Here is a 13,157-nt window from a genome sequence, read left to right on the forward strand (position 1 = left end):
CTAATTGTGAATTTCCAACCAACCAACCCAAAAATAATGCAAGATGCGAAGATTGAAGAAATGATACTAGAGTTGAATGAAAAAGTTCATAAAATAGTTTTTGAAGACTCTAGTTCATTTTTGGGTGAAGATGTCAAAAATGGAGCGAATTTGAAAATGGAGTGCCTTAGACCACATTCCAACCATTTTTCAACCTTATGTTTGGTTGGTGAAATGAAAATCGAGCTAATCGAGCCTATGAGGATTTTAGATGTGAAGCACAAGATGTTTTCATTTTGGAGTTTCTCACGCCAAAACGACAAAATGATATCCATCACCAGTGGCGGAGCCACATAGAGGCAAGGGGGTTCATCCGACCCCCCTTGGCGGAAAAAAACACTGTTTTTACAAGGTTAAAATTATTTTTTATGTATATATAGTAGATATTGAACCCCCTTAGGCTTCTTCGTATGTTTACTTTTTTATATTTTGAACCCCCTCAGTGAAAATTCTGACTCCGCCACTGTCCATCACATGAAGGGCAAAAAGTGCAAAATGCGATACCCGAAAGTTGGCCTCCTTACATTTCTACCACGGCCCTATGAGCATAACCGGAGTCTTGATTCAAAATTGGAGCGAAAATTCATATCCTCCAAGTGGAGGGAAAAGTGGTAAAATTGATTCATGTCGTCCCACAAAACTAAAATTAGACGTTTGGTGGGACACACATCGTTTTCAAATTTTTAAGTATTTGTTTTTTGATATTTTAATTTTTAGATAAAATTTCATTTCTACCAAATTTCATTATTTTTGGACTTCATTTGGGCATAAATATGGAGTTGAGATATGGCATACTATTTTGCAATATATGTTGGAAAGTAGTGTGTCTAAATTTAAAAGAGGCAAGTGCAAATGCTAAAAGTTATAGCCAGAAGTCAGACTCGCGTTATTTCCCTCTTGTACACTCTCCTATTTTCTCTGCTTCCCTCCCTCACACGCACAAAAAACCAGGTAAATACTCCCTCAATTTCTATTTGATGACAGATCTTTTTTCTTTCTCTTTTCTTCCCTGGTTAGTTTAATGTGGGATTTGAGAGCACAAATCGTGCAACTCTGTTGTTGTTGCCTGATGGAAATGTAATTGTGCTTTATTGAACCATCACTCACCGTTGTTTTATGAAACTAAGCTATATTGTAGGATGCCTGCAACCTGTTCGATGAATTGTCTTAGAGACGATTTCATTCCCCTATAAGGAGTTGATAGGGAAGAAACTGTGGCTGGAGATTGTCTAGGTTTGGATCAAATTAGGAGCTGTGACATGCATCGACCTTCAGAGTTCTTGTCCAATTATTGCTTTATGTTATTTGAGAAGCCTGCCCTGTTCTGAATGTCGTCAATGGAGTTTGATCATTGTGACTTGTGTGGTCTTATGCTGATTTGTGGCTTCTAAGTTGATTGATGGGATCTTATGAACATGTATTTTAACATTCTAAAGTTTGATTACATGATATGCAATTTTGTCACTGGAAAGACGTGTGAAGCACAACAATTATGGTGCTTTCTTACATCCCCATGAAGAGTTGGCTTGTGTGGATATTCTCCATTGTGATACCATTATGCAGGAAAATGATTTAAAGTGGAGTAATGGTAGCTTAGTGCAATGTTGGCTTGATTGGAACATGAATTGCAGGAAACGAATTCTCTTTCTTTATTTGTGTTGGAGTAGAAACTGAAAAGAGTTACTTGAAATGTACTCTCACACAAAATGGCTTCAAGTTGAAAAAGAAAAGCCCCTCTTTGCACAACAGAAAGGTTATTCAAATTTAGTCAAATATACGTAAGGTTTGTTTATCTGTAATGTGTTAGATGTTCGTACGATAGGTTTATGTAGAGAGATATCAGAACAATAATTTTCCTCATTTATCTACTGCATTGTTTCTCATTCAAAACTATTTCTAAGGTGTGTGTTACTGTTAAAGGTAGGCAGTGGGAACAAAAACGCTATCCTTGTTTGATTTACTTTACTTTCTCAAAATTTATCTGGCTAGTGATAAGGATTACAAGCTCTTGAATTTTAGTAGTCAGTCATAACATTCTACCAACTTGCCTCTACTGTATTGTTTGCTAAAATATTTGCAGCAAGTCTCTATTGCAGCTCAATGTTAACTTTTTGGCTTGAACATACCTTTTTTGATAGCCATTGTGTTCATGGAATAAAGGTAATTCAAATTCTTGGCTATTCTCGAAATGGGATTAGTACAGAAAATGTCTATAAATTATTTTTTCTCATTTATTATAATGGTCCAGTTGTCTAAATTGGTAATTGCTTTGATCTTTTGTTACTCTTTTGCATGTGCAAAACAGAATTAATAGGATAGATGTAATTCATTAGTTTACTCTTTATGGATTAAGTTATGCATCTTAGTTGCTTGCTAAAATGCTTCCTTCGTTGAAGACTTTCTTTTTTAATTAATGCTTCCTTTATTGAAGACTTTACAGAAACTATTTAGCTGCAGATTGCTTAAAATTTTTATAGTTATAAACGAGTATGTTTCTTGAAAACTTAACCATGCAAAATCTTTTGTACATCTTTTGACTACCTTCTATTTATTTTTCAGTGGAGATAGAGATCTATGTTGTTTTCTGTACTTGGAAGAAACAAAAAGGTATTTGGACGAGTTGTTAAAATGAGAAAGTAGTATTGTATGATATGGAATCCAGGTAGAGAAAAGATCTTAAATTACTGGTGGGCTGGAGGGAATATGAGGGTTATAAATAGTAGGAGTCTAGTGGTAGAGTATGATAGAACTTGGTATTTCTTTTCATTAGCTATTTTCTATAGCAGCCCGGAACCTCCCTTTTTTTTTTTTTCTTTCCATTTTTGTTCCTTGTTTTCCCAAATGATTCAGAAACATTCAGTTATAATTCCTCACGTCGAATATTAGATCTTATCTTTACACTTGATGAACATGGATTCATTACGCTGTCTCAGTATATAGAAAAGGGATGAGGATGTAAATCATTTTAAGAACTTGCTGGCTATCATACTTTTAGTTCTTCTGTTGGTTTGGTGGTAGAAGTTTCTTTTTAAATATAAAAAATATAACCTTACATGCATGCAGCTATCATTCGTAATCCTATGTTCTGCTTCTAATTAGTGCATTGGTTCTTCTTGGATGCAACGGAGAGAAATACTAATATATACCAAGTAATAAGAGAACTAGTTTGGAAAGCAAAGTATTTATGTGTGTATTGGGAGAGAATGGAAGTGATAGGACAAATTCTTAAATTTCAATTATCAAAGTCTTATGAGTGATCGGTCAAAGTTTTGAAAGGTGTGTATGACTAGCCGGCTCATTAGCTTAAGAACATAAGTTAGAAACTAAAACTGAAGTTAATCAGAAAAATTCCAATAACTGTAAAAGCCAAAATAGACCATTTAAAGATAGCTCCATATTGAGCCTGCTAGTGGAAAATACTCAAACAGCGTTTATGCCAAGGAGACTTGTAAATGATTACATCATATTGAGTCATGAAATAGTCAAAGGGTATGGTAGGAAGAGAATTTCAGTTAGGGGTATGCTAAAGATTGATATGCAGAAGGCTTATGATTCCATACAATGGATGTTTCTCGAGCAAGTTCTGATTGGGCTCAATTTTCCTGATAAATTTGTTAGATGGGTCATGGTGTGTGTCACAACTGTGAACTATTCTATTGTGGTTAATGGCAAACTAACAGAGTCCTTTGCAGCAAAGAAAGGGTTGAGGCAAGGTGACCCACTGTCTCCCTATTTGTTTGTACTGTGCATGGAGCATCTAAACAGGTTGCTGAAAACATTGAGAAGGGATCCTGAGTTCACATATCATCCTACATTGAGAAGGGATCCTGAGTTCACATATCATCCCAAGTGTAATAAACTTCATATAGTACAGCTTGGCTTTGCAGATGACCTGCTATTTTGTAAGGGTGACATTAAGTGAGAGGAGAGCTCTTATCCCCAAGAAGGCCGATGCTAAGAATCTCAAAGATAATAGACCTATCAGTTTGATAGGTAGTTTCTATAAGATACTTTCCAAAGCCTTGGCAAATAGGCTCAAAAGTGTGCTACCCAGTCTTGTTAGCCCCTCTCAAATGACATTCCTCAATGATAGAAACATCACTGATGCAGCCTTGATTGCTAATGAATGTTTGGATTCAAGGTTGAAGTCGGGAAAGCTGGGAATCATTTGTAAGCTGGACATTGAAAAAGCGTCTGACTATGTAAACTGGGAGTTTCTCTTGAACATTCTGGGCCAGCTCGGCTTCAGCATCAAATGGGTTAATTGGATGAGATTTTGCTTATCAACAGTAAAATTCTCTGTTCTCATTAACGACACCCCCCAAGGTTTCTTTTCTTCACATAGAGGTCTGAGAGAAGGAGATCCTCTATCACCTTTTCTTTTCATTCTTGTCATGGAGGGGCTTAGCAAAATGATAGACAGTGCTCAAGCAAACTGGATTTCGGGTTTTCAAGCGGATTGTAGTGGTACTGGGAATTTCAGAATTCCCAAATCCTTTACGCAGACGATACGTTGATCATCTGTGAGGCAGAAGAAGAACAGGTTCTGATTTTGAGTTTGATATTATCTATATTTGAAGCGGTTTCTGGATTGCACATAAATCACTCAAAGAGTTCTTTATTCCCAGTCAACAATGTGTCTAACATCTGTCAATTAGCCAACATTCTGCAGTGCAACATTGGTTCACTTCCCACTAAGTGTTGGCTTATCACTGGGGGATAAATACAAATCACTATCAATTTGGAATGAGGTTCTTGAAAAGATGGAGAAAAAGTTGATGAATTGGAAATGACAATACCTCTCTCTCGGGGGTAGAATCACTATGATCAACAACGTCCTTAGTGCATTGCCTACCTACACTATGTCTCTTTTCCCGGCGCCGTCCTCTGTCTTGAAGCGTATGGACAACTTAAGGAGGGACTTCCTCTGGAAGAGTAACAAACAAGGTCATTCCTTCGAACTTGTAAAGTGGAAGACAGTTATTAAAGACAAGAGATTGGGGTTCTGGGAATCAAAGAGCTTTAGGTGTCACAATGGAAGTTTATTATTGAAATGGCAGTGGAGATTCAATAAGGAAGATAAAGCACTCTGGAGGAGAACCTTGGTTGAAAAATTCTCATTGGAGAATCAATGGTGCACCAAAGTAGCCACAACACCCCATGGCACGGGAGTTTGGAAGTGTATTAGAGGGTGCTGGAACAACTTTGAGGCAGGGGTGGGCTTCATTATTGGTAATGGAAGGGAAACAAAGTTTTCGGAAGATGCATGGTTGGGCCACACTCCTCTTAAAGAGCAATTCTCGGATATTTATATATCAACTCAGCACAATGTAGCTACTGCAGAATTTTATTCGACACAAGGTTGGAATCTCTTTCTTAGAAGGAATGTAAATGATTGGGAAATAGAATGAGTATGTCTTTTGCTTCAGCTGCTAAGCAACATAGAGTTGGAGCAACAAAACAGATTCTACCAGGTGGAAGGGGCATCGCAAAGGGCTCTTTACTGTCAGAAGCTGTTACAGCTGTTACAGGAAGCTGGTGTCAAGTAACAATAGGGTTTTTTGGCCTTGGCAAAATATTTAGCTTCGCAAGGCCCCTTTGAAGGTCTCTAGCTTCTCTTGGATTGTGGTTAGAGGGGCTTGTCTCACTCATTCCAACCTCCAAAAGAGGAAAATTCAGCTTTGTAGTAGGTGCCTCATGTGTGAAGAGCAATACAAAGATGTAGGCCACCTTTTTTCGCAGTGTAGAGTTACTACTCAGCTGTGGAGCATGTTTCTGTCAATCGTACGCATGTCCTGGTCCATGCCAAAATCCACGAGGTTGCTACTGCAATGTTGGAACAAAGAAGAAATATGCAAGAAATCACAAAAGATTTGGAATACCATCCCTCAAGCTATATGGTGGACGGTTTGGCTTGAAAGAAATGACAGAATTTTTGAAAGCCATAGGAAAAATTTACATAGTTTTAAACAAAGATGTCACAAAGATGTCTTAGTTTGCTAGTTTTTTGGTGCAACCTGGTTATTGTACAGCACGTGGATGCAATTTTAGATATAATTCGGGATCTGCACGATCTGTAGTTAGGTTTTATCGCACTGGCTTAGTGCAAGCTTTCTGTATACGATAGTTTTTATGAAATGAAATACATTTACCTGATCAAAAAAAAAAAAAAAAAAAAAAAAAAAAAAAGGATGACAAATCCAACTTCAGTATCACAGAGACTGCTAGTTCTTTGGCTTTGTTCAGTAATCCGCTTTTTTTACTTCGAAAATGTCACCTGCCTACTTGTCTACTTGTCAATTCTTCTCATCAGAAATTTTCCTCTGTCCATTCGCTCCTTCATCTTTAAACAGCTTTCACCTCTACTATATCCACATTAATATGCTTAAAGTAGTACAAAGTCTCGACTGCTTTAACATAGAATAAGCATACCTCAATCAATTGGTTACCGATCAAATCAATCCACCGAACTTCACTATCAACAGAGACCATTAAATATTGCTAGAACAAACGACGACTGCAGTCAGACACAATCCCCGCAGAATCACATAAGAGGTATGATAATGATTTATAATATAAAAATAGCTTCATTTGAAAGGTAAATAGATTCTAACATACTATCAGCGCAAGCCAAGTAAAGGGTCTATCGTCTTCTCTTCCTTGGACAAATTTGTACAGTTCAATCTTTATTGAAAAGTTTGAACAACTATTCAAACAAGTTTAATTTGTACTCTGTGTTTGTGATTGCGACTTATATATATGGTTTTTCACGGGCTGTTTTCTTGATTCTATTTATAACTTTTTATTAGCCACTTTTGGTAAACATTTGATATAATTGCTTGATATTTTGTGTTTTTGCTTCTATGAACGTATGGTGGGAGGAGTTATAATATTATGATTTTGAATAAACCTATATGATGTTGACTTAATTTTAAAGTGAAAGAAATGTAACAATGTTAAAGGAGAAACCTACAGAGTGCTGAAAGGTGTGCCTTACAAGAAGTTCAAAGAGTTAAAGCTACTACAAAATATTTTTTTAGTGGTTACTCCAACTATAATAAAACATTTTTGGTCATTTTTAATTTGCAAAAGCTAATGTTCTTCCGTCTATTAGGGAAGTAAAATATTCTTCTCTTTTTCAGTTTTGTGCTTTTGCATTTTCATTTATACATTAGAGGATACTAGCATCAGATTGATAGTTCAATTGTACATACCAACCATCCAGATAGGAACTATGGATGTCATATAGACAATAGTAAATATTCATGCATGTTATGCTTTTTATCGGTGAACAAGTGCATCTCTAAGAAATACTACATTTTTCTTGAATTTTTTACTCTATAATTTGGTGCAACTCAAGACACACATATTCTAATATGATGTATTCTATTTTAAAATGAGTTTACTAATTAATATGGAATATCCAAGAACTAGTAATATAAAATGACAGCAATACGGATCAATACAGGGTTGGAGTGACCCAAATTGGCGGACAAACACGACTGAGGGAAACACCGTTATAGTGAGGCTTGAAGCTGCCATTTGCTAAGTTCAAAACACCCATATCCAAGCCGCACCCTTCTACATAGCAGGGATATGATTCCCAGTAATCATCCGTATAATAAATATGATTGGGCTTGACTCCAGGAATTTGAGAAGCTTGGACTGAGAGAGATGCATTAGCACCCAAAAAAATAGCTCTGTCCCCTACTTCCTTGGTTTCTGTAACAACCCGATATTTTTCTAAGTGTCCTTGAATTACTTCCTTATTCATAGCTTATTTAATTTTAGCGATCTTGTATAAAGGCGGTTAACTATGGAGTATATTCATATAATATGAGTGTATATGTATTTAATTAAATATTATTTATATATATATATAATATATGAGATGTTGAATTAGTTAAGAGTAAATAGGTGGGCCAGGCCCACTACTTCAGCTTACTGGTCACGTTCCTAGGTAAAGGGGGAGGCACAGAAAAATTATTATATTATTTCTAGCATGGAAAAAGAAAGAGCAGAAGGGCAGTTCGTGGTTTTCAAAAGAAAGAAAAACCACCAGTAAAGATTTCCCTTGGCAAAAGAAGATAAGAGAAACATTCAGGTATAGTATTCAATTTCCTAGGATAGGTGTATAGCTGTGTGCTTGAATTGACTTAGGGGGAAATAACATTAAATATTATTTTAATATAGGAAGCAATTATTATGCAATCATTGGAGGGACCAAATAGCATTAGATTGAAAGTGGGTTTTCAAAGTGCTGAATTTGTGCAATTCTCGTGCACTGTGTCAATGCCAAATTTTTATCTCAATTCTTTCTTTCTTTATATATTACGGTTATGACTATTTGGGGACTAGTGATACCTAATATCTAGAGGGGATCACATTGCAAGAATGAAGAATTGTAAAATTTGACTACAAAATTGATTTCAAAAGGGTCAAAGAAAAGTTTGCTTTTCTGCACATCACGTGCACAGTGCATTGTTTAGTGCAATTTTTTTTGTTGGTTTCTTTATTCTTACTTTCTTTCTTTCTATGCCTTCTATTCTTTAATATTAAATTTTCAATGCAATTGTCTTTGGCAATACCTGTGTTATCCTTTCATAAAGAAACTATATATTTTACCTAAACTATGGTAAACTTCAAAGACCAGTAAGAATGTTTGAATGTTTTTTTTGGTTTTCTTCAGCATGTAAAATAATGTGAAGGAAAATAAAAGTTTTCAAGCTTGAAGTTCCACTTTACAATCACTACATTTATTTTGAGACTACAACATGTATATATATTTACAAAATTGTTTATTAATGGTATTGAGATATAATTTCCATTTTTTAAAAGAATCATGGAATCAAGGTATAGAATGTTAAAATTTAGTTCTAACCTAAAATTATAGGATTAGTTTTCCTAGGCTATTGGAGTTTGTTTGAAGGAAATTTGGCACTTTCGGAGAGGTTGCATTCCGGTTAGGGCTACAAATGGAGGCTTAAACTCTTAGTTTACTTGCTTTTCATAAAAAGCATATGATTGTGTTGTATGTATGCATTTAAACCATTTAGTTCGTGTGAGTGGGCAAGCATGATCTAAATTGGATAATTTTCAAGTTTCTAAAGTAATGACCGTATGAGTCCTTTAGCGTAATTTCCCTACATGGATACTATTTATATAAATGTAAAGTTTAGAAGTGGTATTGATTGACGCGTGTTACACTTATCATATCTTCAGGGGCACACTTCCATAGGTCCCATTAATGTTCACTGAGAGATAGATGCTAGAATTTTAAGTGACCCGGTAAGATGGGGTAAATAATGCCCTCTCTAAGACGGGTAAGACATAGACGAATACGTACTATGTCCCGAGCATAGATTCGCATTCGCCAGTAGTGCATCTATTGCTCGTCCGGGTAAGACGGGGGTAAATAATGCCCTCTCCGAAAACGGGGTAAGACATAGATAAATACGTACTATGTCCCGAGCATAGATTTAGATTTAAGTATTTCATGCCTTGCGTGTTTCTCGCTTCATGATTTACTTTTTCGTTGTTTGTATATATTTAATATACTTGTACCGTGTAATTGCTTTTACGCATTATCCGGAGATTTCAAAGACTTGCCTGGGGTAAGCCGAGAGTGTCGATGATCTTGCCGGGTCTTAGACTCACGCTTGTTGATGTTGTATGTGTGCAGCGTGGTTAACCGGTGTGCAGCGTATACTTGATTCATTTTAAATTTTCGCCTAGTTCGCCGAGTAGCCACCATTAGATCATTGTCACGCCCTAATTCCATGGGACGTGATGGGCACCCGACCCCACATCCGAGTCGGCGAACCTACGTACTCTCGTTACGCACATAAATTTTTTTTTTCAACTCTATAAATCAAATAATCATGAAATACATATTAAAGTTTGCAAGTTAGACAAAATCAGAATTATACAAAATTAATACATAACGCAATTAACATATCTACTTCGATGAGCCGCTATGCATCGACAACCAACACCCACGACGCCACCGCAAAGCCCTCTATCACGCATCCGTAAATCAATGTATAAACTCGACTTTCGTTGTTCTAGGCAGTAGCTCGCCATCTTCGGGCCGGAACATCTTCTATAATAACTTCAACTCGTTCGGGAGTACCGCAGGCGTACGAAACGTGCCCCCTCGAAGACACATAAACATTTAAAATGTACCGAGTATGTAAGGCATGAATAATAACAGAACCACAACCCGGGAACGTACGTACATAAACCCAGAATACTACCGTAATACGTACGCCTACCGTTCGTACCTAGTCCATACGCACCGTTTCATACGTCGGCGCGAAAGTAAGTCAAACGAATCACCAAAACGTATTTCTTTACAACCGCCGACCGTACGTCCGAAAGAGTAAAATCGACGGTGTATCGTTCGCACGAGATCAAGCGTACCCATGATTACGTAACGTACGTAATGTTCGTACGATATCGTATATCGCACGCGTACGTACAGAGAGAGGTATATCAGACCGTAATCGCGGCCGCGCGCGACATACGCAGGTGTATCGCACAGCGTGTGCTCGAGTCGATGTGCAGACACGACGTACGTATTCGATACCGTAGTCAAACGTGCGGCAGATATGTCGATGTATTCGTATTCGCAGTCGACGCACGCAGACGTGTCGAAAGTAACGTGTCCCGACCCTCCCGCGAGGGACTCGTGGATAGACTCCATAAATGTATGTCAAAGTCACGGATCACGTACGCATATAACGTGTCCCGCCCTCTCAGGAGGGACTCGGTGAACAGATCATATATCGTATTCATAAGTCATATATGCAAATAACGTGTCCCTACTTTGTTAAGGGACTCGGTGAAGTAGAATCATGCATACGTAATCATGTGCCAAGTATACATAACGTGTCCCGCCCCTATCATGGGTCTCCGTGAATAATCATAATATGCCATCCTCGCCACCATCCCCCGCACCATCAAATCATAAATACATACAGATAACGTGTCCCTACTGCAAGTATGAGGGACTCGGTGAATAATGCAAGAGAAGGCACGATAACATGTCCCGGCCCGGGACTCGGTGAATCGAATCGTATCGTGACGTACACACGAGATCATAACATGCTCCGGCCCGGACTTGAAAGATACATTGAGTCGCGACGGCGAGTAGTGCGAAACATATGCATATGAAATCGACTCGACGAATACATACGCTTATTAACATGCTTGTCCCCAAGATTCGTAACAAGTCTCGGTTCGCCGAGTTAGCATCGGAGAGTTATAAGCGCTTAACGTACGTAAACCTTCGGACTTTCCAAGCGATCCGGGGTCGTGTATGGGGAACATTAAGACTTACAGAGAATATTCATATCAACTTACTTATACCCAAAGCTTATATATCACTCTTATGTTTGCATACTCATATCGGATTTTCTATTTCAGAATATATACATCAGCGTGCTTATATCAAAATATTCATATCAAATCTTTCGTATCGGAGCGTTTATATCCAGATAGTCAAACCAGAATGCTCATATCCGAGTTACCGAATATTTATAACAAACTCAGAACATTAGTCAAAAGTTTCTATTAAGAATTGTACGGAAATAAGACAAATAAAGCAATATACATAGGTCTCGGGTGTTGTGAGCCCACCTCGGATCAAATCGTGGTAACGAACCTAAAAATGTGGTCATTATGTCTCATTACATTAACCTCGAAGATTTCAAGTCATTCCGGTTCCATTTTCAAGAGTTACGAACATTTGAACATTTATTTACAATAAAACATAACTCATTTAATTCAATACTACTGAGCGAATAGTAACCAAATTCAAACTCGAATTTCTAGAATTAGAGTGGCCCCCGAGGCACACGTTCAAGCCTATGACGTCTAAGACATGCCAGAGAAGGAAGGGGAAAGCCTTACATACCTTTTCTGCCGCTTACGCTACTCCAAATTCCAGTCCCAAGTTCGCCAAAATCTGCACTTTGGTCATATTTACCAGTTACTATTCATGAGGCTTGAAATCCCAATCTTGAATTAGTTCTTGTCTACCGAAATTTCGGCAGCACCTCCCCTTTCTTCTTTAACTTCTTCACTTGAATAAAATTGGTTTTCTTGCTCAAATAACTATACCATATTGAAGAGAGTCTTGAACTTAATAAGAATTCAAGAAGAGAGGAAATTTTGGATCAAAATTGGATGGCTTGAATTTTTTTTTTCTCTCTTTCTTTCATGGCCGAATGGCCTCCTTTTTTTTTGTCTTTGTTTCTTTCTTTCTTTCTTTCTTTCTTTCTCTCCTTCTCCAAGTATGAACACCCCTCTCTTATATATATATATATGTGTCACATGATCATGCACATGCCTTATTTTTTTATTTCAAATTTTCTCTAGATTTTTCTTTCCTTTTCCTTTTCATTTTTCTGTGAGTTTTCTTTCTTTATTCTATTATTTTTTAAAAGATGACTTATTATTTTAGTCATCCTTTTTTCCACTCTTTTTCTTCACATGGCCAAGATGGCCCCTTTTGGAATTTTCTTGAATTCCCGTGAAATGACCATTTTGCCCCTAGCCTTTTTAAATATTTCCATGAACCATTTTGCGAATTTTTCCTTTTTCGCCCTCAACCTCTCACAATATTCCCATACTCATAATGTTCATAAGCAACATTCATAGCCACTTGCATTAAAATAATCTTTGAAAATCGTCTCGCCCGCAACTTTCCACGACACAAATTTCTGAAATTTCCAAACGTACAAGATGCGGGCTATAACATCCTCCCCCCCTTTTAGAACATTCGTCCTCGAATGTTCAACTGACCTTATGGGGTCTTGTGGCACTTCGGGAGGGGGTTCCTTTTGTACCAACGGTTCTTGTTCCCAATTCCGCGTACAACATAGCAAGATTTCTTATTATAAGTTTTCCTTTTTCTTTCCGTCGATACCCTCGCATATAAGATATCATACATATTCATATACATATGCACATATCATTAGTATCAACTAGCCCACCGAATACTTCGTACACTATTCAAGCCTATCCAAATTTCAGAACCGTGACATACTTTTCATTTCTTCTTTAATCGGTCACGTACGTCGCGTAGCTCTTTGTGATCTCCAATCATCTCATAT

This window comes from Lycium ferocissimum, unplaced genomic scaffold (assembly GCF_029784015.1).
Source record: "Lycium ferocissimum isolate CSIRO_LF1 unplaced genomic scaffold, AGI_CSIRO_Lferr_CH_V1 ctg10760, whole genome shotgun sequence".
Taxonomy (NCBI): domain Eukaryota; kingdom Viridiplantae; phylum Streptophyta; class Magnoliopsida; order Solanales; family Solanaceae; genus Lycium; species Lycium ferocissimum.